The sequence below is a fragment of the Carassius gibelio genome, chromosome B10, assembly GCF_023724105.1.
Source record: "Carassius gibelio isolate Cgi1373 ecotype wild population from Czech Republic chromosome B10, carGib1.2-hapl.c, whole genome shotgun sequence".
Lineage (NCBI taxonomy): Eukaryota > Metazoa > Chordata > Actinopteri > Cypriniformes > Cyprinidae > Carassius > Carassius gibelio.
In genome coordinates, this window is record NC_068405.1 from 25,651,439 (window position 1) to 25,679,280 (window position 27,842).

Consider the following 27,842-nt stretch of genomic DNA (forward strand, 5'->3'; position numbering starts at 1 on the left):
CATAATTACGTTCAGCGGGGGAAAGGCGGTGGGAGAAGTACGCGCAAGGGTGTATCTTATTATCCGTCGCTGACCGCTGGGAAAGAACGGCTCCCACCCCCACCTCGGAGGCATCGACCTCAACGATAAACTGTCTTGAGCTATCTGGGGTGCGGAGGATGGGTGCGGACGTAAAAAGGGTCTTAAGCCGGTCAAACGCCTCCTGCGCAGAACCGGACCAACTGAAACGAGACTTAACCGAAGTGAGGGCAGTGAGTGGCGCGGCCACCTGACTGAAGTTGCGTATAAAGCGGCGATAAAAATTAGCAAAACCGAGAAAGCGCTGTAGCGAGACACGAGACTCAGGGACGGGCCAATCGAGCACGGCCTGGACCTTGGTAGGGTCCATTTTGATCCCCTCTGCCGAGATAACGGAGCCTAAAAACGTTATAGACGAAGCATGAAAGGAGCACTTCTCGGCCTTAACAAAGAGTCGATTCTCAAGCAAACGTTGGAGAACGCGGCGAACGTGCTGCACATGAACCTGGAGAGAGGGCGAAAAAATCAAAATGTCATCGAGATAGACAAAAACGAATAAATTGAGCATATCCCGAAGGACGTCATTGATCAGAGCCTGAAAGACAGCGGGGGCGTTAACCAATCCGAAGGGGAGGACCCTATACTCGAAGTGGCCGAGGGGCGTGTTAAAGGCGGTCTTCCACTCGTCCCCCTCCCGAATGCGTACGAGATGGTAGGCGTTACGTAGGTCGAGCTTGGTAAAGACTTTTGCCCCCTGCAGGATATCGAAGGCTGAGGACATCAGTGGCAAGGGGTAACGATTCTTAATCGTGATGTCGTTCAGCCCCCGATAATCAATGCATGGGCGTAAAGAACCGTCTTTCTTCTTAACAAAAAAGAATCCGGCGCCGGCAGGCGACGAGGACGGAACGATTGTGCCGGCGCTGAGAGACTCAGATAAATAATTCTCTAAAGCCTCCCGTTCGGGAGCAGAAAGAGAATAGAGCCTACCCCGAGGGGGCGTGGTCCCCGGGCGGAGATCAATAGCGCAGTCATACGGACGGTGGGGCGGAAGAGACATGGCTCGAGAACGGCTGAAAACCCCTCGCAAATCGTGATACTCCTCCGGAACCCCAGTCAGATCTCCCGTCTCCTCCTGCAACACAGAAACAGAAGACACGGGGGGAACAGCCGAGGCTAAACACTTAACATGACACGACAACTTCCAAGACAAAACAGACCCCCTAGCCCAGTCAATGTGTGGATTGTGAAGTTCTAACCAAGGGTGCCCCAGTACTAAAGGGGTAAAAGGAGACTGAAAAATTAAAAAGGAAACTGTCTCTTTATGGTTGCCAGAAATGGTTAGAGTTAATGGGATAGTCTGTTTCTGTACCCTAGGTAGGGCGCTGCCATCAAGGGCAAATAAAGAGGTGGAGTCTCTTAGCGGTGTGAGCGGAATACCTTGTTGGAGCGCCCACTTCTCATCCAAAAAGTTTCCCTCGGCCCCAGAGTCGATCAAGGCCGCACAGGAGGCTGACGACCCCGCCCACTGGAGATGCGCTGGAAGTATCGTGCAGGAAGTGGAAGGGATGGTCTTAGTGGTAGCGCTCGCCAGTAACCCTCCTCCTACTGGCGAGCGTTGGCTTTTACAGGACACGAAAACACAAAGTGAGAGGCACTAGCACAGTACATGCAGAGGCGGTTAGAGATCCTCCTCTGACGCTCCTTAGGAGAAATACGCAGGCCACCCAGCTGCATGGGTTCCGGTTCTGAGTGGGGGGGGCTGACTCGAGGCGGCGAGAAGAGACTCTCCTCTAGGCGATGAGCATGACGGCGCTGATCAAACCGTCTCTCCACCCGGATGGCCAGGTCGATAAGGTCGTCGAGCCGGGCGGGGATTTCACGGACGAGGACCTCGTCCCGCACCTCTGGAGACAAGCCCTCCAGGAAGCGAGCAGTCAGTGCGGGTTGGTTCCACCCACAGGTGGTAGCGAGGGTCCGGAACTCAACGGAGAAATCCGGCACGGATCGTCTTCCCTGCCGGAGTGTGGAAAGCCGACGGGACGCCTCCTCTCCGTAGGCGGAACGGTCGAAGACCCGGATCATCTCCTCCTTGAAGCGTTCAAAGGTTGAGGTGCACTCTGCCTCCGTCTCCCAGTTGGCCGTTCCCCATTCGCGAGCCCGCCCGTGGAGGAGTGAAAGAACGAAAGCCACCTTGGCCCTCTCCTTAGCATATGTAACGGGCTGGAGCGAGAAAACCACCTCACACTGGGTAAGGAAAGCACGACACTGAGTTGGCTCACCCGAATAGACCGGAGGATTGTTTACCCGAGGCTCCGTCTGACCCGGAGGAGAATAAGAGGCGGAAGGCTGGAGACGCAGGTTGTGGACCTGGCTGGACAGCTCGGACATTTGGGCAGCCAAAGAACCGACGGCGTGTCGGGTAGCGGAGATGTCCTCCTCATGCCTCCCGAGGAGGACGCCCTGGTGCTCAACGGCGGTCTGGAACGGACTGCCACTCGCTGAGTCCATCGTGGTCAGATTGTTCTGTGGTGGGTATTGAAGAGAGAGGACTCAAATGCGAGGGCAAAATGACAGTCTTTAATCAAACAAAGGAGAGCCACAGGAAAATCCAACTAAGGAGTACAAAGATGAAAACCAAGGAAGACCCGAAGGCTGGATTTAACAAACACAGGAGACCTCTGTGGCCGGAACGTCCAGAAGGCTGGCGAGGCGGAGGCTTAAACCGGGCTCAGGGGAGAGCCGGGGATCGGAGCTCGCAGAGCGGGGCGGCCGCGGCGTAGAACAGCAGGTAAGGTTCTGTGGGGTGCAATGGGTGAGCACAGAGATGTACAGATAGTGATAGAAGACAACTAACTTCACCCCGACTAGACAGGACAGGACAGGACACGACCAACTGCTAACATGGACGCCAAAGGCAACGGCTTCATTCGGAAGTAACAATCTGACAATGAGACACGGGAACGAGAGGGTAGAAGTAGCCCAAATAACAAGGCAAGATGAGAACCAGGTGGAGGGGGAATTATCTTAATGAGAAGTGAAGACAGCTGTGACACAGAAGCGAAGAGCGAGGGAGACAGGAGGGGAAAAACCAGCAGGGGGAGACAGAGGGAGAAGAAGAGAGAGATAGAGACAGGATCATGACAAGACCATGACAAATGGCATCTACGCTAATATTGTCTGTTTCTCTCTTATTCCGAGGTCACCGTAGCCACCAGATCCAGTCTGTATCCAGATCAGAGGGTCACAGCAGTCACTCAGATACAGTATGTATCCAGACCAAATGGTGGATCAGCACCTAGAAAGGACCTCTACTGCCCAGAAAGACAGCGAGGACCAGGACAACTAGAGCCCCAGATACAGATCCCCTGTAGAGACCTTGTCTCAGAGGAGCAACCGTACAAGACCACAGGAAGGAAGGTGACTTGACTTGACTTGACATCCATGAATAAAAGTCATATGGGTTTGGAACAACAAAGGTAAACAAGTAAATGGTGACAGATTTTTTTTTTTGGGTGAATGAATTCTTTAATTCTAATGATAATTTGATTTTCAGTTACTTATAAATATTTTTCCTTATATGAACTGTCTTTTGCTCATTTCAGCAAACAAAAAGATTCAAGACTGCAAACTTAATCCGGTTTCCACCCAGTCCCAGGAGGTTTGTCTGTTTTATCCTTCTTCACTAAAATGTCTTAAAATTGCTTGGTTATTGACCAGTAATGCTAGGAGATTGTAGATATACAATAGGAATTTTGTTATTTACTACGTTTTTAAGATTATATTAAACCTGGAAAATATTGGAGAAGATCAATTAAGTTTTCAGGAGCACATTACTGTGATAAATGCCGAACTGATTCAAATGATTCGCGATCCCGCTCCGAACTCCCGAAATGACTCAAATGATTCGCGAACCCGCTCCGAACTCCCGAAATGACTCAAATGATTCGCGAACCAGCTCCGAACTCCCGAACTGATTCAAATTATTTGCGATCCCCAAACTGACTCAAATGATTCGCGATCCCGCTCCGAACTCCCAAAATGACTCAAATGATTCGCGATCCCGCTCCGAACTCCCAAAATGACTCAAGTGATTCGCGAACCCGCTACGAACTCCCGAACTGATTCAAATGATTCGCGATCCCGCTCCGAACTCCCGAACAGACTCAAATAATTCGCGAACCCACTGGCTGCGTCCGAAATCGAATACTTCTCTACTATTTAGTATGGAAAAAGCAGTATGTGTCAAATTAGTATGTTTGAATCTTTTGCGTTCATAAAAGAGTAGGCGAGAATTGCAATAACTCTCGCGAGATTCAGTTGTACTTATACTTAATTTGCGTTCTGATATGCTCTCACCTACTATATAGTAGGGAAAAAGAGTATGTGAAGAAAGAAGTACGTTCGAAACCTTAAACCATAAAACAGTAGGCGAGTAATCCCCGGATGTACTGTTTCAGCGAAGATTCTGAAGGGTTCATCGAGGGATAGTTTTCAATCCCAGAATGCCACACGAAAGGGATAAATCGTCATCGAACGTGAAGGAGAGCAGCGTAGAGGGTGTTTACAAAGGTGAGTATGATAAAACAAAACACGGTTCCCATGTGATAAAATCGTATTTGTTGAGCTACTGTAGAGTAAACTGTTGATTTAAGGTGTAAAGACGCTAGCCAGTAACATCATAGTATATTTGTGATGAAAAACAACATCAAAACATGTTTTACTATGTAAAGCGAACAGCGGACCTCCAGTAAGCACATGTACGTCTCCAAAGTGGATTTGCATGAACCATATACATCTTAAAGACGATTAATTGTCTATTTAATATGAGACAGAGAAATGTTCTAAGAGAACTGCAAAAGAGCAAATCACATGAACAGACATTTGAGTGAGAGATGTGTGTGTTATTATGTAGAATCAACTGTCTACGTTGCTTTAGATGAATGTAAGTAATGTAAATAAATAAATCTACATTAAGTAAACATAAGTTATCTATTTCATTTGACCATTAGTGTTGTTGATAAATTGTGGAGCTCTTGTGTTGGATAAAGTGAGTGAACACATCAGCATCTATCTCAACATGTAAATGCAGTATATCACAGATAAATCACAGAGACGGACTCTTGTCTGGATGTTACAGGGACAGATGAGACACACGTGTGTTTATCTGCTGAAGAGAGACTGATGAAGAAATGCTGCCATCAAAGACTCTCAGTGAGTACACTACAGTCATCAATAAAACATCTTTTAAATCTTAAGTTGTAGTTTATTAATAAACAGTTATTACAGCACTTTTCTGATTCTTGTTGGCTGTACATTTGATGCAGATCTTTTGTGGTGGAGCAGGTGACAGCAGCATCTGTTGAAAAAACCTGAAAGAAAAATCTAAAGTAAGATCATTCTGTTACTTCTAATACAGAAATGAAGTGACACTGTGCTGTTAAAATGACTGCTTTTGTTTTGTGTTTGTGCATCTTTAGAGGATCTGAAATGTCTGCAGACAGCTGTGTGCACTGAGGATGGAGAAGATGGAGTGCCATGGGTGAAATGCTCCATCACTGCATCTCCTCTTGTTTTCTCATCAGGACCAGATGTTGCTGTGGTCTCTTCATCTTCAGTGACCCCAGAGCCAGCGAGAACATTTAGAGAGAGACCAAAAGACACTGAGGATGTGAGACTGGTCAAGTTTGTTCTGCTAGGTTCTGTTCATACAACATCAGTCAATAAAGCCTGAGTTTCAGAAGTTTCTAAAGTATCATCAAATAATATCAGAAAGAATCTGAAATTCAGGCTCCATTGACTGATACTGTATGGACACAAACCAGCAGGAGAAACCTGACCAACATCACCTTTTATGTTCAGGCAAAGGATTGAACAGAATGGAGGCAAGTCATTAATGACTGAATGTATATGTTTAGATGACCTGACCCTTTAAAACACCAAATAGAAACTGTATTAAATTTCATAGTAATGCTAGGAGATTGTAGATATACAATAGGAATTTTGTTATTTACTACGTTTTTCAGATTATATTAAACCTGGAAAATATTGGAGAAGATCAATTAAGTTTTCAGGAGCACATTACTGTGATAAATGCCAAACTGATTCAAATGATTCTCGATCCCGCTCCAAACTCCCGAAATGACTCAAATGATTCGCGAACCCGCTCCAAACTCCCGAAATGACTCAAATGATTCACGATCCCCAAACTGACTCAAATGATTCGCGATCCCGATCCGAACTCCCGATATGACTAAAATGATTCGCGAACCCGCTTTGAACTCCCGAACTGATTCAAATGATTCGCGAACCCGCTACGAACTCCCGAATTGATTCAATTGATTCGCGATTCCGCTCCGAACTCCCGAACTGACTCAAATGATTCGCGAACCCGCTCTGAACTCTCGAATTGATTCAAATGATCCGCGATTCAAACGAAATGCGTTATGGTCTATACAAACACAAAGTAAAACAGAAAGTAATTTTTAAACACTATTTTGTTTAAGTCAGACCAGCACAAACTGAATATTGTATATCACAAGGATTTCTGAAATAAATAACAAAACACCTGAATAATATATTCATAAAAACTAAAGTGGCTTCTGCATCATAAAAGCTGTTGTGCTGAGCCCTTAAAAATTTTCCTTTCACAGCTTAAGTATGAAAACTATGAACAATAGACAACATAACACAAAATATTTTGAAATAAATAAATGAAAGCAATCTGAATTATTCAGAATAAATTTCGAGAAACATACAGGTCCTTCTAAAAAATTAGCATATTGTGAAAAAGTTCATTATTTTCCGTAATGTAATGATAAAAATTAAACTTTCATATATTTTAGATTCATTGTATGCCAACTGAAATATTTCAGGTCTTTTATTGTTTTAATACTGATGATTTTGGCATACAGCTCATGAAAACCCAAAATTCCTATCTCAAAAAATTAGCATATTTCATCCGACCAATAAAAGAAAAGTGTTTTTAATACAAAAAAAGTCAACCTTCAAATAATTATGTTCAGTTATGCACTCAATACTTGGTCGGGAATCCTTTTGCAAAAATGACTGCTTCAATGCGACGTGGCATGGAGGCAATCAGCCTGTGGCACTGCTGAGGTTTTATGGAGGCCCAGGATGCTTCGATAGCGGCCTTAAGCTCACCCCGAGTGTTGGGTCTTGCGTCTCTTAACTTTCTCTTCACAATATCCCACAGATTCTCTATGGGGTTCAGGTCAGGAGAGTTGGCAGACCAATTGAGCACAGTGATACCATGGTCAGTAAACCATTTACCAGTGGTTTTGGCACTGTGAGCAGGTGCCAGGTCGTGCTGAAAAACGAAATCTTCATCTACATAAAGCTTTTCAGCAGATGGAAGCATGAAGTGCTCCAAAATCTCCTGATAGCTAGCTGCATTGACCCTGCCCTTGGTAAAACACAGTGGACCAACACCAGCAGCTGACATGGCACCCCAGACCATCACTGACTGTGGGTACTTGACACTGGATTTCAGGCATTTAGGCATTTCCTTCTCCCCAGTCTTCCTCCAGACTCTGGCACCTTGATTTCCAAATGACATGCAAAATTTGCTTTCATCCGAAAAAAGTACTTTGGACCACTGAGCAACAGTCCAGTGCTGCTTCTCTGTAGCCCATTTCCTGCACACGCCTGTGCACGGTGGCTCTGGATGTTTCTACTCCAGACTCAGTCCACTGCTTCCGCAGGTTCCCCAAGGTCTGGAATCGGTCCTTGTCCACAATCTTCCTCAGGGTCCGGTCACCTCTTCTCATTGTGCAGCGTTTTTTGCCACACTTTTTCCTCCCCACAGACTTCCCACTGAGGTGCCTTGATACAGCACTCTGGGAACAGCCTATTCGTTCAGAAATTTCTTTCTGTGTCTTACCCTCTCGCTTGAGGGTGTCAATGATGGCCTTCTGGACAGCAGTCAGGTCGGCAGTCTTACCCATGAAAGCGCTTTTGAGTAAAGAACCAGGCTGGGAGTTTTTAAAAGCCTCAGGAATCTTTTGCAGGTGTTTAGAGTTAATTAGTTGATTCAGATTATTAGGTTAATAGCTTGTTTAGAGAACCTTTGCATGATATGCTAATCTTTTGAGATTTTTGGGTTTTCATGAGCTGTATGCCAAAATCATCGGAGCAGCCAGTCAATCCCACCTTTCCAGTAAATACGACTTGTGATTGGAATGTACGTCAGCAGACAGCAAAGCTTTGGCCAAGAGCAGAAGGCCTTCCCTCCAGGCTTTTTTTTAGTTGCAAGGTTGCGAAGCTTCATTTTCGCTCAATCAGAGTTTCAGAGTTTCAGAGCAGAGCTGCGTGACAACGTTGCCACAAATCACGTGAGTTGCAATATCGCAACTGTGTGGGCATATCTCCACAAAGTGGGTGTTGTAAACTCGGCTTTGAAAAAATTGTCTGCAATAGGAGTGCAAATGTAATAAGTTTCGCCCTTTCAAACCTCAGTTTTCATAGTTTCAAAACTATTTTTCACCTATTCGCACACCAGTTTTCAGATCACTATTTACTAGGGATGCACCGAAATGAAAATTCTTGGCCGAAACCGAAAACCGAAAAAGAGAAAACCAAGGCCGAAAACCGAAACCGAAACACCGAAAGAAATTATGCTAATTATTAGTACCATTGCATTTATTGCTATGACCGTGTACTAACTTTACTAAAATTAAGACATTGCAATTGCATAAATTAATATTAAAGTTTCAAAGATAATTACAATTACATAACTTATTTTAAAAAAACACATAAAAATACATAATTACAAATTATGCGAATATTTATTAAGCACATTGCAACAATGCACAGTATAAAATAAAATTCAAACTAAAAATGTATCCCACTCATGTGTATATTTAATAATAATGTACAGGCCTACTGGCCTGCAGAAAGGTTTTAAAATGAACAGTTCTCTCATAAAAACAATGCGCATTTAGGTGAAGTGCATTTGAAATTTTTCTATGTAGGACTAGAAAGTGCATTACTTGCATTACTAGTGTATTTAAATAGGGCCAGGGCATAAATAAACATTTTTATCAAATTAAAGCAGAAATCTAGCAGAAAATCTAGCAGAAATATGGCTACAATCTGATATTATGTATGTATATATTTGTGTGTGTGTGTGTGTGTGTGTATATATATATATATATATATATATATATATATATATATATATATATAGTAGCCTAAGAACAAAATAGCCAACGTATTATTATTATTTGAGGCACTTTCTTGCAGAATTCCACTGAACATATCAGACAACGATGGTGCATGGCACTCATCTAGTGCAAAGACCAGTCTTTTTTCTGCGCTCTGATCCGTCTCCTGCGCTTGGCGCTTCTCCGTCTCCACGCGGGTTCTCCGCATCCAGCGCGGCCTGGATCATTTCTCGTGCGCGCTGCCTTATTTCCGCATTCAAGTAATGGTCTTTATAACGTGGATCAAGCACATTCGCGATGAAGTGCAGAGGATCCGAAAAGATCTCAGTGAGACGTGTGCTAACAGACTCTATAAGACTGTACTTTTCTTTGTTTTTACTTCGTGGTCCGTCTTAATCTCTTTGTTAGGAGACGTTTTAGTGCTGCGAATAAAGGGATACGAAGAGAGAGAATGTTCTCACTGGTGTTAAGTGAATGTCGCGTGGAGCTCGTGGCCCTATGCAGGTGCAGGTGCAGGTCGCGGTTTCTATTTGCGTCATCACAACATTTCGGCCGCGTTGTTTCGGTGATAAAAGTCTATCGGCCGAAAATTTTCGGTGGCCGAAATTTCGGTGCATCCCTACTATTTACTAGGTTTCAAAACAGTGACAAATTCGAAACTCTTTCAAAAATCATTATTGCACAACACCATTACAAAGAGTGTTGCACTTCAGAAGAAGGAAAACTCAAAAACAAAATTATTTTTGAAGAGATTTAATTTTTTTACCACTTTGCAAGCCTGCAAAGCTCTGTTTTCTGAGTTTCAAAATATTTTATCACACATTCGCACACCAGTTTTCAGAACACCATTTACAAGGTTTCAAACCTGGAAATCAATCTAATAGAGTGGGAGAACACTGACAAATGTGAAACTCTGGAAAATTCTTTGCGCAACATCATAAAAAGAATGTTGTAGTTCTGAAGAAGGAAATCTCGAAAACAACACAATGTTTGCAGAGATATTTTTTTTTTTTTACATTTTGCAAGCTTGCAAATTTTTTTCGATCTTGCAAAACTTCTTTTTGTAAGATTTTGAGTTTTCGAACATTTAGTTTCAACCTTTCAGAACTTTATTTTCAGTTTTGAATGATGGCAGGATTTAAATCCCATAGCTCCAATTTTACAAACCTCTGGCAAGGGGAGCATCACCTGAGGCAGTATATACAGGAAGAATTCTGTAACTAACACCTCCACCTTCCCACTGGATGTGACAGCGCATATAAGCGTCCAGCAGGCCCCTCAGGGTGACCTGGCCAGACATTCATGAAATCTCTTGCAGTGCTGTGCCAGATCTGATGATCAGCGAGGCTCCCGCAGAAGCCCGTGATCTCGGCCGCCTAATACCAGAGCACGAGGCCGGAAGGTCGGTGCTGACGGGTGTTAGTAGAAGCCACGACTGAGTACTGTAAAAGTTTCTTTTACTGTAAAAGTAGACACACAAACACCAGCAATTTAACTCATAAGTATATACAGAAAAGGGTTGCATACTCACCCACCCTCCTGTACTGGAACCCACCTCATCAGTAAGGTGGTTATTATGAATTTAGAACCAACCAAAAACATCATAGGTCCAGCTTATGAGACTGTTATGAGAGAATTTTTTTCCCCACCTAACCTCGATCAGGTGGAGAGCTGGTGGTTACAGGGGGATTAGGCAAGGGAGGATAAGAGCATAAGTTAAAAATATCCAAAGGGAATGAGTAACTACCTAGGTATCGCTCCGATTCGGACGAAAATGCTGCCTCGTCTGAATCACATCCCTCAGGTCCTGCTTACCTCCTTGTGACCCACGATTCCTCTTGCCCCTGCCCACATGCGGGGGAGGAGCGCAAGCCGTGACACTAGCCTTCTGTGCCCGTCTTTGATCCTCAGAACGAGACGGGCCAGGACCCCTATGTTGTTCGGGCTCGGACCTGGACCTTCGTGGAATGAAGGATTTAATGGCAGCTGACCGCGCCCTTGCCTCCCTGAACTTCTCGACCACCGTCTCGACAGAGGTACCGAAAAGCTCAGAAGGCGAGACCGGAGCATCGAGAAGAAAGCCCCTTTCTTTCTTCCCAATGTCTGCCAGGTTCACCCACAGATGTCTCTCCCTTTCTACCTTGGCAGCCATAGACCTACCCATGGCAGAGGCGGCCTGTTTGGTAGCACGGAGAGAGAGGTCTGTGGTGTGGCGCAGCTCGGCCACCTGGTCAGCTGAAAGGCCCTCGCCTTTATCCAGGTCCTTCAACAGGTCAGCCTGATAGCAAGAAGATAAATGACGTGCTCTCCGGTGGCTTATTTATTGTCGCGCCGGTAGTGACTTCAGAGGCTGTCGCCGGCCAACGCGTTGGCATTTTTTCAAAGTATGCTTCAGACACGGGTCACGACGAGGTGTTCCCCAAAGCGACCCCCTAAGAGGACGCAGTTCGAAGTTCCCTCGAAAGGGAACGCGAAGCAGCCACCACGCTCCTGACATGCAGCAGAAACGCCATACAGCCAGCGTCACCGGCTTTAAGTGCGCATGCGCGGCTGAGAGTGCATCATGTCTGCAGCCAGACTCTATTGGAAATTTGTGCCTTTTGGTGCACATGCGCTTGGCCATGCTAAAAAAACCAACCTACAACGTGACAGACTTGTGACACGGTATTAAAATTAAATGCACAAAAAGTCGCGAGTCCTATGTTGATTAATTACTTCTTTTTTTTAATGAAATTGGACTTCTCTACCATTCGAGAAAACTTTGGATTTAGAACTTTTAATTTCACCATTCACCTAAAGGCAAGTAGTTTGTGTCACTGGATTCGAGATTCGACATGAGACTTTAAATGAACAGGAGCAAAAATAACTCCTTTTCTAGAAGAAAACCCTTATCTCAGTCATTTTCTATATTCCACTTTTTGCTAAGTTAAGAGTGCCACTGCTGCACACTCAGCAGTAATAGTTTGGTTGAGTCACAATGTGTTTTAATCAACCTGCAACTGGTCACCATTTCAATTCAATTTAATTCATTTTAATCACAATTCGGCCATCTCTAATTCACCTAAATGGTCTTGCAGTGTAAAAGCACCAACCACAGTCTTTCAATTAGGGTAATATGCGCTGGTAAATACATAATATTTATAAAGAAATTAATAAAATGGTGTTAGATGGGTTTTAGCATGTCAAGATAAACCAATTTACCAAAATTAAAACAATGCAAAAATAGTTTCAGAGACTTGGTGACTTGATTGTGATCACTGTTTTATATTGTGACAAATGCGCCTAATTCATTGTTCAAGCCTACCGTAACAAAAGATTGTTACCTAGCATATATATAAAAAATAACATTGCTTTCAATTGACCACTTTATACAAATCTCATTATGCTTTGTAAAATATCTACTCGATGTGAAACACACATACATGCTGCTGATCCATCCACTCACCACCAGAGGTCAGTATCTCCAGCCTGATCATGTCCTTCAACTCTCTTCCCTCACTCAAAAAACTTTCAAGGAAGGAACACCACAAGGAATGTATATTAGTTTTGAAGGTAAGAATATATATTTAAAAATTGGTGTTTGAAAATATCCCATTAACTCACATTGTTAAAAACCATCCAAAAACTGTCAACAATGTCGAGATAATGAATTTCGAAATTCAAAATGATAACCTGCTTTCAAAATCCACAACAGAATGACCACAGAATGAATTGCTAATTTCAGATGGCACTTTATTGCAACATAATCTTGTGAAAAGCACTATGGTTGTCTATGTTCATGTGTTTATTTACACTTTGAAATGCTATTTCTTAGATGTAATACATGCATGGATTCGGCAAACACTTTTATCTAAAGCAATTTACATTGGATTCAAGTTATACATGTTTTCTTTTTTAATTCATGCATCACTGGGAATCGAACCTATGAGTCATATCACAAGATTCAACCACTTTGTTGACCATGATGTTTCCCAACTCAACTGAGTGTTGGTGAAATCTCTGACATGAAGTGATTAGAAGTATTAAATATGAGAGAATAAAATGTTCTGCACTAGAACATTCTACTGTGAACTGGAAAACTGTGAATCATCACAGGCAGATGTGAGTTATGATCATTTATATAGTTATTCTAATGTTCGTATAAATTCTTTTTTATATACTTTCTACTAAAAGTAGCATTTAATCAGTGGTGTGGTATAGTATAGTTTTGAGTATACTGTGACTTTTCCCTCCCTGTCTCATACTCACCCATCCCAGAGCAACACCCATAACCACCACCACAATCACTAAACAGGGCTCTACACTTACTTTTATTTTTAGGAGCACTTGTGCTGCTAATTTAAAAAATAAAAATAGAAGTACAGTAAAAAAAAAATTCAAAAATTAGCCTTCCCATTACAAAGTGATAATGGACTCCTTAAAGATTTACAGAGGTAGTTTTTTTTCTAACTTTATTCAAAGTATGTTATCTTTTATGTCAAATTGAATAAGTTACTTATCAAATAAAACACAAAAGTGGCTTGTAGGTATTTACAGACATTTAATGAGGCTCAGGGGTAGCATGAGTGCAATTAACCTCAGATATTCATGTTTAGATTAATGTTTTAAATATAACATTTTGAACATAAAAATATTCAATGATTTAAATAACTGAAAAGATACTTTAAAAATAAAAATAAAACTACCAGTAGATCACTGAATCCTTAATTAAACTGATTCATTCAAACGGCTGATTCATTCAGGGAATCTGATTCATTGTCTTTATGAATGGGTAATAGAATTGACTCACTAGATTCATTTAAACATATAGATTTGTTCATAAACTAAACAATACTCTGTTTGAATTAAGATGTGCAGCGGTTCAGTTGTGAGTTTGTTTTAAATTATTTTAGTTGATGAAACAGGCAATATGCCATTATACTCAGACAATGCAAGTCACTTAATATTAACTTTTTCTTTATTGAAATCACTCATTGTTCTTTTATGCCAACAATCCCTTGCTGTTATAGTTTAGTTAATGATAATGTATGCACTAATTTGATGTACTAATGCTACGATAGCAACGACCTAGTTTTCTGTTCCGTGTAAGATAGTTTCACCCTTATCTGGTTAATTTTCTGTAGTTTATCTAATGATAACTTTCCTGTCATCTGTTTTGTCACCCAAAGCAGCAGCAGCTTCATGTGCAGGCGAAAACATTGAAAGGATGATGTTTGCTTCATATCTTCTCTAGTGATTCACATTAGTTGATTTCAAGCTTGCGCACTCAATGCTGCGCAAGAGTTGCATAATAGCAATAGTCATCAGCAGAAATAAGGCGTGATCATCAAAAAGTCGAGTTTAATAAGAAATAAGATATTTGACACATCATTTTAAATATGATTTAAAACATTTACATTGACAATATGTGATATTAGCAGGATAATCTGGACTCTTCAGTAGTAGATAATAATAGAGAATGAACCAGACAGACTTAACATTTGTTTTCACAAAACAGTGAGGAGTTCTATGAAGAAGATTTTTCTGGTCTTCTTCTACCTGACGTTTTATCCTCTGTGTTCCTGGAAATGAATTTGTCATGTATGGACTTTTAATATAGTAGAGTTTCTCAATCTAATGATTGCTGACCTCTTGTGCTACCTTTTCACTCTTTACTATTCGCCACAAAGATAGACATACAGTATTGTTCAAAATAATAGCAGTGCAATGTGACTAACCAGAATAATCAAGGTTTTTCGTATATTTTTTTATTGCTACGTGGCAAACAAGTTACCAGTAGGTTCAGTAGATTCTCAGAAAACAAATGAGACCCAGCATTCATGATATGCACGCTCTTAAGGCTGTGCAATTGGGCAATTAGTTGAAAGGGGTGTGTTCAAAAAAATAGCAGTGTGGCATTCAATCACTGAGGTCATCAATTTTGTGAAGAAACAGGTGTGAATCAGGTGGCCCCTATTTAAGGATGAAGCCAACACTTGTTGAACATGCATTTGAAAGCTGAGGAAAATGGGTCGTTCAAGACATTGTTCAGAAGAACAGCGTACTTTGATTAAAAAGTTGATTAGAGAGGGGAAAACCTATAAAGAGGTGCAAAAAATGATAGGCTGTTCAGCTAAAATGATCTCCAATGCCTTAAAATGGAGAGCAAAACCAGAGAGACGTGGAAGAAAACGGAAGACAACCATCAAAATGGATAGAAGAATAACCAGAATGGCAAAGGCTCAGCCAATGATCACCTCCAGGATGATCAAAGACAGTCTGGAGTTACCTGGAAGTACTGTGACAGTTAGAAGACGTCTGTGTGAAGCTAATCTATTTTCAAGAATCCCCCGCAAAGTCCCTCTGTTAAAAAAAAGGCATGTGCAGAAGAGGTTACAATTTGCCAAAGAACACATCAACTGGCCTAAAGAGAAATGGAGGAACATTTTGTGGACTGATGAGAGTAAAATTGTTCTTTTTGGGTCCAAGGGCCACAGGCAGTTTGTGAGACGACCCCCAAACTCTGAATTCAAGCCACAGTACATAGTGAAGACAGTGAAGCATGGAGGTGCAAGCATCATGATATGGGCATGTTTCTCCTACTATGGTGTTGGGCCTATTTATCGCATACCAGGGATCATGGATCAGTTTGCATATGTTAAAATACTTGAAGAGGTCATGTTGCCCTATGCTGAAGAGGACATGCCCTTGAAATGGTTGTTTCAACAAGACAATGACCCAAAACACACTAGTAAACGGGCAAAGTCTTGGTTCCAAACCAACAAAATTAATGTTATGGAGTGGCCAGCCCAATCTCCAGACCTTAATCCAATTGAGAACTTGTGGGGTGATATCAAAAATGCTGTTTCTGAAGCAAAACCAAGAAATGTGAATGAATTGTGGAATGTTGTTAAAGAATCATGGAGTGGAATAACAGCTGAGAGGTGCCACAAGTTGGTTGACTCCATGCCACACAGATGTCAAGCAGTTTTAAAAAACTGTGGTCATACAACTAAATATTAGTTTAGTGATTCACAGGATTGCTAAATCCCAGAAAAAAAAAATGTTTGTACAAAATAGTTTTGAGTTTGTACAGTCAAAGGTAGACACTGCTATTTTTTTGAACACACCCCTTTCAACTAATTCAACTAATTGCCCAATTGCACAGCCTTAAGAGCGTGCATATCATGAATGCTGGGTCTTGTTTGTTTTCTGACAATCTACTGAACCTACTGGTAACTTGTTTGCCACGTAGCAATAAAAAATATACTAAAAACCTTGATTATTCTGGTTAGTCACATTGTACTGCTATTATTTTGAACAATACTGTATAGTACATTTGATAATAACTTAAGGAGAGGAATCCAGTTCCCTTGTGGCTTTGGCAGTGTATCAGCTGACCTTCTCTTTGGTGTATTTCAACAGCTGTCTGAACCCCATTCTGTATGTTTTCATGGGGCTGGATTTTAAGAGCAATGTTAAACTTTCTCTAAGACGTGTTTTTGAAAGAGTTTTCTCTGAGGAGGGAACACAAGCATCACAATCCACACAGTCACAACACACACACTCAATGTAGAGAATATATCAGCTCATTTATTCATTATTTTTTCTATGCCAGATCTTTGCGTTTCATTCAAGACTCTTTCATCATGTTTTGATATTTTCTTATCTAGTGCAATGATGTGTGACTTACAAGTCTAAATACTTTTTGGGTCCACTGTTGTTTGATAACATACTTATTCAGTGTCTTTTCTGATTAGATATTTTCAGAATGCTTATTTCAGAATAATATTATTCTCAGAATAATTACCTAGATCTAATGCTCTTGTCAAGTATCTTAATAAAAAATGGTTATTTATTTTAAAACATGGCACAAATAATTTATTTTGACATATATCCAATCTTTTGCTTTTGTTTCCTTTTTCTTCTCTTGGATCAAGAAGTTATGAAACTCAAATTTAGAGTTTTTTTTTCTCTCTCTCTCTAAAAAAAATCTTATTTCTAAAATAATTTGTTCTCAAACATCTGCAATGAAACCAAGATACGATAAAGAAGAAATTGTGTTTTATTTTACAGTGTGTTTGCTATTCTTAATTAGTAATGGTCTTTTTTTGCACTGTTTTCATCTTTTTTTTTTTTTTTTGAGATAGATGTTGTAAGTTTTGAGGAAGTTAATGGTGTGTCTACTGGTAGGATGTGGTCTACTGGCACTTATCTTGATCTCTGTAATTTTCTGTCTTAAATGCTTATAACTTAATAGTTTTGTTATACTATAGCTTTATCCTATAGATTTTTTAAGCCACATATGACTGCAGAGTATATAATCTCTAAAAGATATTATCTGTATCTTATCATACAATAAAATAAATTAACACACGTCATCAATTTGCAATGCAATTTCATTTTGTAGTAGTTTTGTATTGGTGTCCTGATGGCCTTTTTGGTGATCTATAGTCTGTTTTCCCTTCAAACACCATAAAGTTCATGTTCATAGTGAAGATAAATAGAAAAATTGAACTTTATTGCTTCTTTACTAATCTTAACCTACTCTATATTCATACTTTACTTACATTTTAACTGCATGAAAAGTGGGATGAAAAGGTTCTTATGTTGACTAATAAATAAACTAAATGAAGTCATTAAAAATAATTTTGTTTTCTTTGTGCACAAAAAGTATTCTCGTAGCTTTGAAAAATTACAATGGAATTTTTGGAAACACATTCACATGGATTGTTTTAACGATCTCCTTGCTATGTTTCTGAGCCTTGATCGTGTAAAGCCACGGTCACACTAGACTTTATGCATGCGAAACTGCTTCTTTTTTATGCAAAATTGCTTTGCAAGCTGAAATGGTCGTAATATGACGACATGCTGTGTGGCATCTTTATAAAAACTTAAATTCGACACATAACAAATTATAATACATTTAAAATGTAAAAACATACAATCTATTCCATTTTCCTGCAGCACTTTTAATTAGGTATGCTGTGACGTATCAGCACGGTTTCATGTGATGTGAATTTACAGGCTAGAGTTCAACAAGCTTGAACTTTGGAATGCCACGAAATGCAGAACTTTTTGCAGGGGGGTTTGCGTTTCTGGTCTTTTGTATGTGTATGAATGGAAGTCAATGGAACGAAAAGTGCAGTGTGACCACCCCTTAAGTATCCTTGCTGTCTATGGGAGGGTGAGAGAGCACTTGGAATGCATCAAAAATATCTTAATTTGTGTTCTGAAGATAAACAAAGGTCTTACAGGTTTGGAACGACATGATGGTGAGTAACGTTCCCTTTAACCCTTGTGCGCTCCTCATTTGGTAGTCACACTCTTGGTCTTCATGGTCAAAAGTGATCAGATTCCTGAAATGTAACGTCTAGGTTACGTATGTAACCCTCGTTCCCTGAAGGAGGGAAAGTAGACGTTATGTCAGAAAGAGACTGATTTGATGCGAGTAGCCGCTCGCATCAAATTCAAGGTACTGATGCTTGCCTACAAGACGACCACTGGCACTGCACCCACATACCTAAACTCACTAGTTCAATCTTATGTACCCTCCAGAACTTTGCGCTCTGCAAGTGAACAAGTGAACTCCTTGTGGTGCCATCCCAAATAAGTTCAAAATCACTCTCACGTACCTTTTCCTGGACTGTGCCCAGCTGGTGGAATGACCTCCCAATCTCAATTCGTACAGCTGAGTCTTTACTCATTTTCAAGAAACATCTAAAGACTCATCTTTTTCGCCAGCACTTAACCAACTAATACTTGCACATTTCTTTCATATAAAAAAAAAAACCCTGACTATGCGTTCTGTACTAGACTAACTGAGACTTGTCATGGCACTTGTATTCTGTTGTTCTCTTGTTGATCTGATTGCTTCTATTGTTCTCATTTGTAAGTCGCTTTGGATAAAAGCGTCTGCTAAATGATTAAATGTAAATGTAAATGGGGTCTCGCCAGAGAGCCCAATCACCTTCGAGTGGTAACAAAACAAGCCAATGGTACACAGTGTACCTTGGTCTGTGGGATTTGCATTGCGAGCTCTGCCCTGCTGTGTGGGTATATAAGGAGCAGTGCAAGCAACTCGCATTCAAGTCTTCACTCAGCAGCCGAGGCCAGTGACCCGGCCGTTCAGGGGAACAGTGAATGTGGCAAGGGGACGTAACATCTCTGTTCCTTCCTTCAGGGAATGAGGGTTACATACGTAGCTTAGACATTCCCTTTCAGTTGGTCAGTTGGTTTCTACATTACGTCAGAAAGAGACTGATGAATGAGGGCCCTTACAAAACGCCACATGGCTGTCTTCCAGTGACCCGTGTGAGTGATAGCACCCTGTTGTGAGGCCAGCATGAGTGAGGGCCTATACCTGACACAGAATGCACTGGGTAGCATATTCCAGCTGGATGTATGCTAGCAGGCTGCCTGCTCATAGGAGGACTTACAAAGGCAGGTATCAACCGAGAGGTGGTGATACACATGAATTTTGAGGTACCCAGCCCGCAGGATGGAAGTTTCAATGACAGAGCTGGCAAGGTGCTTGCCAGGGGAAAGACACACGCTACCAAGAAACTTACAGTACTGGGGAAATACACACGTGGGATTGCCCAGAAAAGGGGAATCACAACACATGGAGGCACCTAGTCCCACACAGGGTAGACCTATAGGGCATGCACGCAAGTGCTGGACATCAACAGTGCTGGAGGAACCCAGGGTTCTGAACTGAGGAACACACCTGAGGAGAATAGCACATGCATCCAGTCTGTGGAATGGAATGGCACAGCAAGCGGATTGACACCGAGCAGGTCCTTATTGGCCCAAAGGGGCGATTACCTGGGAGGACACGGGCTGTACACGGAGATGACACAAATGTGTTAGGTGTCGCCCAGCTCGCAGCTCAACAGATGTCTGTTAGTGAGGCACCATGTGCCAGCGTCCAGGAGGAGGCTACACTCCTAGTTGAGCAGGTTTTGAGCCTGATAAACCAGGACAATAACCTTTCCCTTCTGCTGGCCTCTGTAACAAACAAAGAACTAGTCTGAGGTCCTAAGGCACTGAGTTCTGTCTACGTAAGTGTGGAGCGCACGTACTGGACAGAGCAGCACCAGGGCTGTGTCTGCCTCCTCCAGGGGCATTGCTTGCAAGTTCACCACCTGATCTCTAAAGGGAGTGGTGTGAACTTTAGGCACATATACAGGCCGGTGTCTCAAGATAACGTGGGAGTTGGCTGGCCCAAATTCCAGGCACGCTTCGTCAACTGAAAATGCCTGCAGGTCCCCGACCCTCTTAACTGAAGCCAAAGCTGTCAGGAGCACAGTCTTCAATGATAAAAACTTTAGATCTACTGAAAGCAAGGGTTAGAAGGTAGACCTCTGCAGTGCCGATAGAACCACTGCGAGCCTCTTGGCCCCTCTCTGGAAGCTGATGACCAGATCATGCTTCCCAAGAGACTTACCATCAACAGGGTCATGGTGATCTGAAATGGCGGCCACATAGACATTTAGGGTGGAAGGAGACAGCCTTCGTTCCAACCCTTCCTGAAGAAAGGAAAGGACTGACCCGATCAGGCATCTCCAGGGGTTTTCCCGATGTGAAGAACACCAAGGGACGAAGAGGTTCCACTTCAAAGAATAGGTGAGGTGGCAAGGTACCTGAGTTGGCAAGGTACCTAAACCTTCTGTGACCCGTCCAGAACCCACACATGTAGGTTCCAAAGATTGGGACGCGGGTGCCAGAGGTTGCCCCGTCTCTGATCTTGCACAACGTCTGTGCAAGAAGGCTCACTGGGGGAAATGCATACTTGATCAGGCCCAGCGGCCAGCTGTGTGCCAGAGCTTCTGTGCCAAGGGTGCCCTCAGTCAGGGAGTAAAGCAACTGGTAGTGGGAATTTCCTGGAGAGGCAAACAGGCCTACCTGAGCGTCTCCGAAGCATTCCCAAATCAGCTGAACCGACTGGGGGTGGAGTCTCCATTCCCTGGGGAGAGACTGCTAAAGTAAAAGCTCATAGGCTGCACGATACGATGTGAATGGCATGAAGCGACCTCAGGTACTTCTGATTCCACAAGAGGAGATGGCGAGTGAGTTGCAACATGCGGTTGGAGCGTAGACTGCCCTGATGGTTGATGTACGCTATGGTTGCAGTGTTGTCCGTACGGACCAGAACATGCTTGTCCTTCAGCAGAGCCCTGAAGCAATGCAGAACAAGCTGTACTGCTAGTAACTCGAGGCTACTGACATGCCACTGAAGTCGGGGTCCTGTCCAGGAACCTGACGCAGCATGTCCATTGCAAATGGCACCCCAGCCTGTGGCTGAGGCATCTGTTGACACCACATCATGTCTGGAAACTGGTTTTAGGGGAATGCCAGCCCGTAAAAATGAGAGGTCCAAACATGGGGTGAAGGTTCTGAGGCACGCCTGACCCGCAGATCTGTAAGCCTTGACCACAAGCATGGATGAGAACATTCAGGCCTCTCAGGAGGGAAGCTTGGGACCACCACGCCATGCGGAGGTGCTCTGAGGACACAGTTGCATCGCAACAAAAAGCTCAACTGGGGGAATCCCAGCATACCCCTTGGCTGCTCCACCATCGAGGGCAGTGAAGGAGGAGGAAGCACCAGAATGGTTTCGGGCAGTTAAAGGTGCCTTCCATGAGCTGGTCACTTCCTGGTGCACCTTCGGGAAGAAAGGAACCAGCGGAGGGGGCTGGCGATCTTCCTCCCGAGCCCCGAATGAGATGTCAGGAGCCTGAGAGGGTCCAGCAAAATCTACCGAAACTCAACTGGCTGCAGCATTTGTGAAAGGGGTGTGGCCCGAGGAGGCTGGCTCGTTAGGGAAGCCCACACGGTAACCCTCAGATCACCCTGGCTAGCAGCCAAAGTAACCCACTTACGAGTGACCCGTTTACTCTTTTAGAAAAAGGAAAAAGCTCTATCAGTGGTGCTGAAGCGTCAGGGAAACGTGGGAGCCGAATGCAGGAAGCTCAGACGAACCGTTTAATCGCTTGCAAACACTCCGGTGAAAGCAATGTCCTGGCTCCGAAGCGAAAGCTTGAATGCGAGTCGCTTGCACTGCTCCTTATATACCCACACAACGCGGCAGAGCTCACGATGCAAATCCCGCAGACCAAGGTACACTGTGTACCATTGGCTCATTTTGTTACTACTCGTAGGTGATTGTGCTCTCGGGCGAGACCCCATTCGTCAGTCTCTATCTGACGTAACGTAGAACGTGACCGACTGAAAGGGAACTTTTTTTTTTCTTTAGTAAAGTCAGTCTAATATATTTTAGTTCAATAATATTTTTTCTGTTTTCTTTTGTATTTTGAGATCATTTTATGATACTAATTAATATTTATGCTATAATTATGATAAAATGTTTCCCACTGAAAATAGTATTTTTTTCTTCTAATTTTTTTACAGTTATTTTTCAATTAATGCAGTATTTCAGATTAAAATAGAGACTAGTCCTTTAAAATCCAATTTTTGAAGCCAGAATAGCATCTCCTGGTGAGAGTAAAAAATGAAAATGTGTAATTTCATGGTATAATCACTAGATTCCTGTATAGGAGTGTAAAGAGAGGCTTGTGAATCCTCTTGTTTTTATACTTATTTTTTTTTACTTTTATAAGGTTGTGGATCTAAATGTAACTACTTTTTGTCAAGGTTTATAATTGTTGTTGTTTTAAATGTTGATTTGAAGTGGATGTTTTTGCATTATTATTACTACATTTAAACCTGAACACAGAAAGCATTTTGTAACATAAAACATAAAAATTGTATAAAATGTAACAAAAAATTAACAGGAATGCTATATCAGAGGTTAATCCTTTTGGGTCTGATCTGATTTTAACCTATTATTTCAGTCTTCTGAATCATTTTGGCTATATGGTTATAGCCAGGGGTTAAAGTGGGCCGGAACGGTCCGGAACTGCGTTCCGGCACTTCAGATAAATTAATAAATAAATAGATTAATTAATATCAATGATAGAGCGATGGTAGGCTATAGTTTAAAAAAAAATGTTGCGTGTTAACTTTCAAATTGCAGCCAGCCTGGTGTTTCTGATCTGAAGGAGTCTTAAAGCATCAAGTGATATCACCCCCGGGCCCCGCCTTCACAAACACGCTTGTCTGATTTGAGGGCATCGCTGGATCAATACAAGTTTTATGTTTACAGTTGCTGTTCTAGCCATAGCTAGTGGATGTTGCAGTGGAGTTAAAAGTCTAAGGTGAAGTAGGCTAATGTCAAATTTCCATAATTTAGACAGGGCAGCAAACACAAGTTAAAGAACGAGCAAGGCTCCGAGTTAGACTATTATTTGCAGGGCGGTATGTCTCTGTTCATCAGATAGTCAAAGAGGAATTCACCAAAGATATTTTCACAAAAACTGAAACTAATACTTAAACTATTGGTCTTTTTTTTTTCGTAAACTGGAATAATAATAATATAAAAAATAAATAAAAACCAAACGAAACTAACAACAGTTAATGAAATAAAATATTAATTAGCAATATTAATTAGTGAAATGGAAAATAACACAGGTTATGAGACAGAAGTTGAACTTTAAACTTGAGCGCTGCATTTTTTGTTTCTTGTGCGAGACGCGGATGCAACAGCAAAACAAGTCCGTCAAGCACAAAAAAAAAAAGTTATTGTATCCTACTAGATTCAAGATTTTTATTTCTCACATACATATAGAGCATAACCAGCAGTGAAATGTAAGTAACTAGTAGTAACAGTACTACTACTGTATGTTTGAGATGTCATATTTTCACGAAGGTTGACAGGCTGAAATGTGCTGTTATTATCTTAGTTTTTTTTACAAAACATTGCTAATAATATTATCATCCATGTGGAGAGACATTTCCCCACAATGTAGAGCATTACCAGGACAACACACGCACGCACACACACACGCACGCACGCACACACACACACCCACACACACACACACACACACACGCATACACAAACAGACAGACACACGCGATTTCATCTTTAATATGAATTAGTTTGTCTGAATTTTTCATAGTTTTTACTTGTATACTTTTAAGTAGCATTTATTTATTTATTTATTTATTTTGTTCAATCTCAAACCATTATTTTATTTTTATTATTAAGATGTCTGCACAAGAGTTAACTAATCTGTGCAAAAATGTAACTTTGATGAAATTAAATGTATTGCTTTGGTCTTCACTGGAAGTGCTCTGCTAAACTATAATTACTAATTAAATAATATAATTACTAAAACTAAATAAAATAAAATAAAAACTATATAGAAATGTGTTTGCAAAATGAAAAATATAAACTAAAATTAACAAAACCATTGATGAAACTAACTAAAATTAAACTGAAAATTAAAACAAAATTGAAAACAATAAAAACTCTATCAAGTAAATAAGTATTGTGATACCTATTGTGATAAATTATTTCCATACCGCGATACTCAATATGTTGTCCCATGGCGAGTAATTTTTCCCTGTTGCACCTACACAAAATTTGAGGGTTCCCCCACCTGCCAAATCCCACTTTAACCACTGGTTATAGCCATACCAATTCATTTGAGTATGTATAATTCTGTATGTGTTGTCTGTGAGTGTGTGTAAGTAAGTGTGTGTGAGTGCATGTATGCGTTTTACACTAATGTTTTAGAGTGTAATCCCTTCCTTTTATTTTACATATATGCAGTGTTACAGTCACACCCGTTCATAAGCGTGTGTGTACAAGTGTGTGTCCGCACGTGCGTGAGTTGGTGTGTTGATTGTGACTGAAGACTGCACATTAACTAGCTTTACAGAGTTAGTCATGATGTTTCACAGCTCAACCATTTTTGAAATGTTGGTAAAGCCTGATGACGTGATGAATTTGAAGAAGTGGTATAAAGTCTTGAACATTAGAGAAGAAATCATTTGCCAGGATAACTGTGAATCGAATCATCAGGCCGTGAGTCATGCTTACTTATGTAGAGCTATTTATATGATTTTTAAACAGTTTATGTACTTTAAAGTAATGCTAAAATAGCATTTATTTGTTTGCATATTTGTTATCATAATTCAGCTGATCTTATATTAATTTCTAAAAGTTTCTTATCTGACACAACACTTTAAATATGATTCATGATTTTAACATTGACAATATGTCATATTAGCAGGATAAACCGGACACTTCCACTCAATCACAGCAATGGAGGATTATCATAATATTTTGAGAAGTCAGATGAGAGTTATTTCTCTGGTCTTCTTCTACCTGACCTTGATCCTCGGTGTTCCTGGAAATGCATTTGTCATGTATGTTGCTGGATTGAAGATGAAGAGGACTGTTAATACAGTAGGGTTTCTCAATCTAGCGATTGCTGACCTCTTGTGCTGCCTTTCCACTATTTACTACATCACCAAGAGCACATTTGATCACTGGCCGTACGGATCCGTAATGTGCAAGATTCTCCCCTTCATTAAGTTCGTCAGCAGGTTTGCCAGCGTTTTCACACTGAGCTTGATTAGTCTGGATCGGTTTACTCAGGTGATCACGCCGGTTTGGGCTCAGAATCATCGCAGCTTGTTCATCGCACGACTGTCCTGTGTATCGATTTGGATTCTGGCTTCAATTCTCAGTCTGCCTTTTACGATGTTAAGAGAGACTTAAACTAAAAATAATAAAACACTGTGCCAGATTTATCAACCTGATAAAGACAATTTTGAAGTGTATATAATTTTTAGCATCATCAGATTTGTGTTTGGCTTTTTGGTTCCTCTCATATGCATCACAACATGTTACGGATTCATCGCACGCAAGTTAGGCAGGAGTAATTTTCACTCTGGACGAGCGTTTCGTATAATTTTGGCTGTAATCGTGGCCTTTTTTCTGTGCTGGTTGCCGTATCACATATTGCCTTTGATAATAATGTACGGAAAGAAACCAAGTCACTTGGTGGCTTCAGCAGTGAATCTGTTGACCATCTCTTTGTCATATTTCAACAGCTGTCTGAACCCCATTCTGTATGTTTTCATGGGGCAGGATTTTAAGAGCAATGTTAAACTTTCTCTAAGACGTGTTTTTGAAAGAGTTTTCTCTGAGGAGGGAACACAAGCACCACAATCCACACAGCCACAGCACACACACTCAGTGTAGAGAAGATATCAGCTCATTTATACTATATATACTGTTTTCTGATTGATTTGTATTACTATTTTGATAATGTTTTAACTATTTCTTCTCTAAATTCATCAACTTGAAGTCAGCAAGTCATCTAACTCTTATTCATTATTCCTGTGTGTTTCTCTCTGTATTGTTGATGTATTTTCAGTGATTGGTGATTTGTGAACTATCGTCAAAGCTTAACTTTACTACGATGGAATACTGATGCTTGATTAACTTTTTGGTTGCTATCAGCTTAGAAAAAGCTTGTAATATTAATTAATAATAATGGCATGTGGTTTCTATGCTGAATTCATGAAGAAAATGTTTTACATAATTTGCATTCACTTTAGTGAAGATATCGACTAATTTATTCAGTTTTCTGATAGATTTGTGTTACTATTCTAAAACTATTTAATTATTTCTCATCAAAAGTCATCAAGTCAAACTTAGCAAGTCATCTAACTTTTATTCATGATCCAGTTTTTTTCTTTATTGTTCATATATTTTCAGTGTTTTGTGATGAACTTTTACCAAAGTTTAAAACCAGCATAATAGAATACTATGCTATAGTGTCTTCTTTTGTTTGCTGTGAGCTTAGATAAAGTTTGTAATATTTCACTAATAATGGCTTGTGATTTCTATACTGAATGGATTAAGAAGAATAAATGTATATACATAAGTTAAAGCTTGCATTTATGAAGAAAAAAAATTTAAGGCTTATGATACATGGGATAACTTGGGTAATGTTGCGTCAAAAGACAACTGGGTGTGACACAGGGCTCACGAATGATCTAAAATATCCATATAGAAATATTACCCATTCTCAATGGGAAGTGCCCCAGCAATATTGTTCAAAAAAATTTACCTGACAAAATTCCTAAAAAATTTGCTCTGTGTATCATCAGCCTAAAACATATTTTATTTTTTCATATTCCAGTTGTTTTTTTCTCACTTTTGTGTTATATGGACTTATCATAAATTACAAGCAAAGTGTGTTATGTATAAATGGTGTTTTGCATATAAAGTGCAAGTATAATAATGTTTAAATGTAAGTTCATTGGACTGTACAATAAACATTCAATTAATTTTGAGTGAAAATTATTATAATTAGTGCAAATAGTTTCTAACAACAGTTTTCTCTGGGTCAAGCCTAATGTTTTCAATTCTAAACCTCTTAAAAACAACAAAAACAACAACAAAAACAGATATGCTTTAAATGCAAGAGTAAAAAAATAATCAGTTACATCTTTAAACACATGCACGTTTGCTGACAAAACTGACTTGTAATTTTCTACCAAAACAACTTCCTCTTTTTCCTCACGACATACTGTAAACACTTAAAAATAAAGCTTTTTATTGACATCAATGGTTGTATGAAGAAACTTAAAAATCAATGGAACCTTTCAAATGCAGAAAATGTTCTTTTTAGTGAATTTTTTTTTTTTCCAGATTTTAAAATATATTCTTCACAATGGTTCTTTCAGGAAGTTTTCACTGAAAGGTTCTTTTGGGAACCAAAAATGGTTCTTCTG

The 27,842-nt window shown here is 40.8% G+C and overlaps 1 long non-coding RNA gene and 1 pseudogene across 1 annotated transcript; both read left to right on the top strand.

Moving 5' to 3' along the window:
* The first annotated feature begins 4,445 nt into the window (after positions 1-4,445).
* Positions 4,446-5,670, top strand: LOC127966868 (uncharacterized). Its single transcript, XR_008155724.1, has 3 exons — positions 4,446-4,590; positions 5,346-5,408; positions 5,501-5,670. It is a non-coding gene; the product is annotated as an uncharacterized LOC127966868 (long non-coding RNA).
* A 19,308-nt stretch (positions 5,671-24,978) lies between these two features.
* Positions 24,979-26,989, top strand: LOC127966595 (C3a anaphylatoxin chemotactic receptor-like; annotated as a pseudogene).
* Positions 26,990-27,842: the final 853 nt, after the last annotated feature.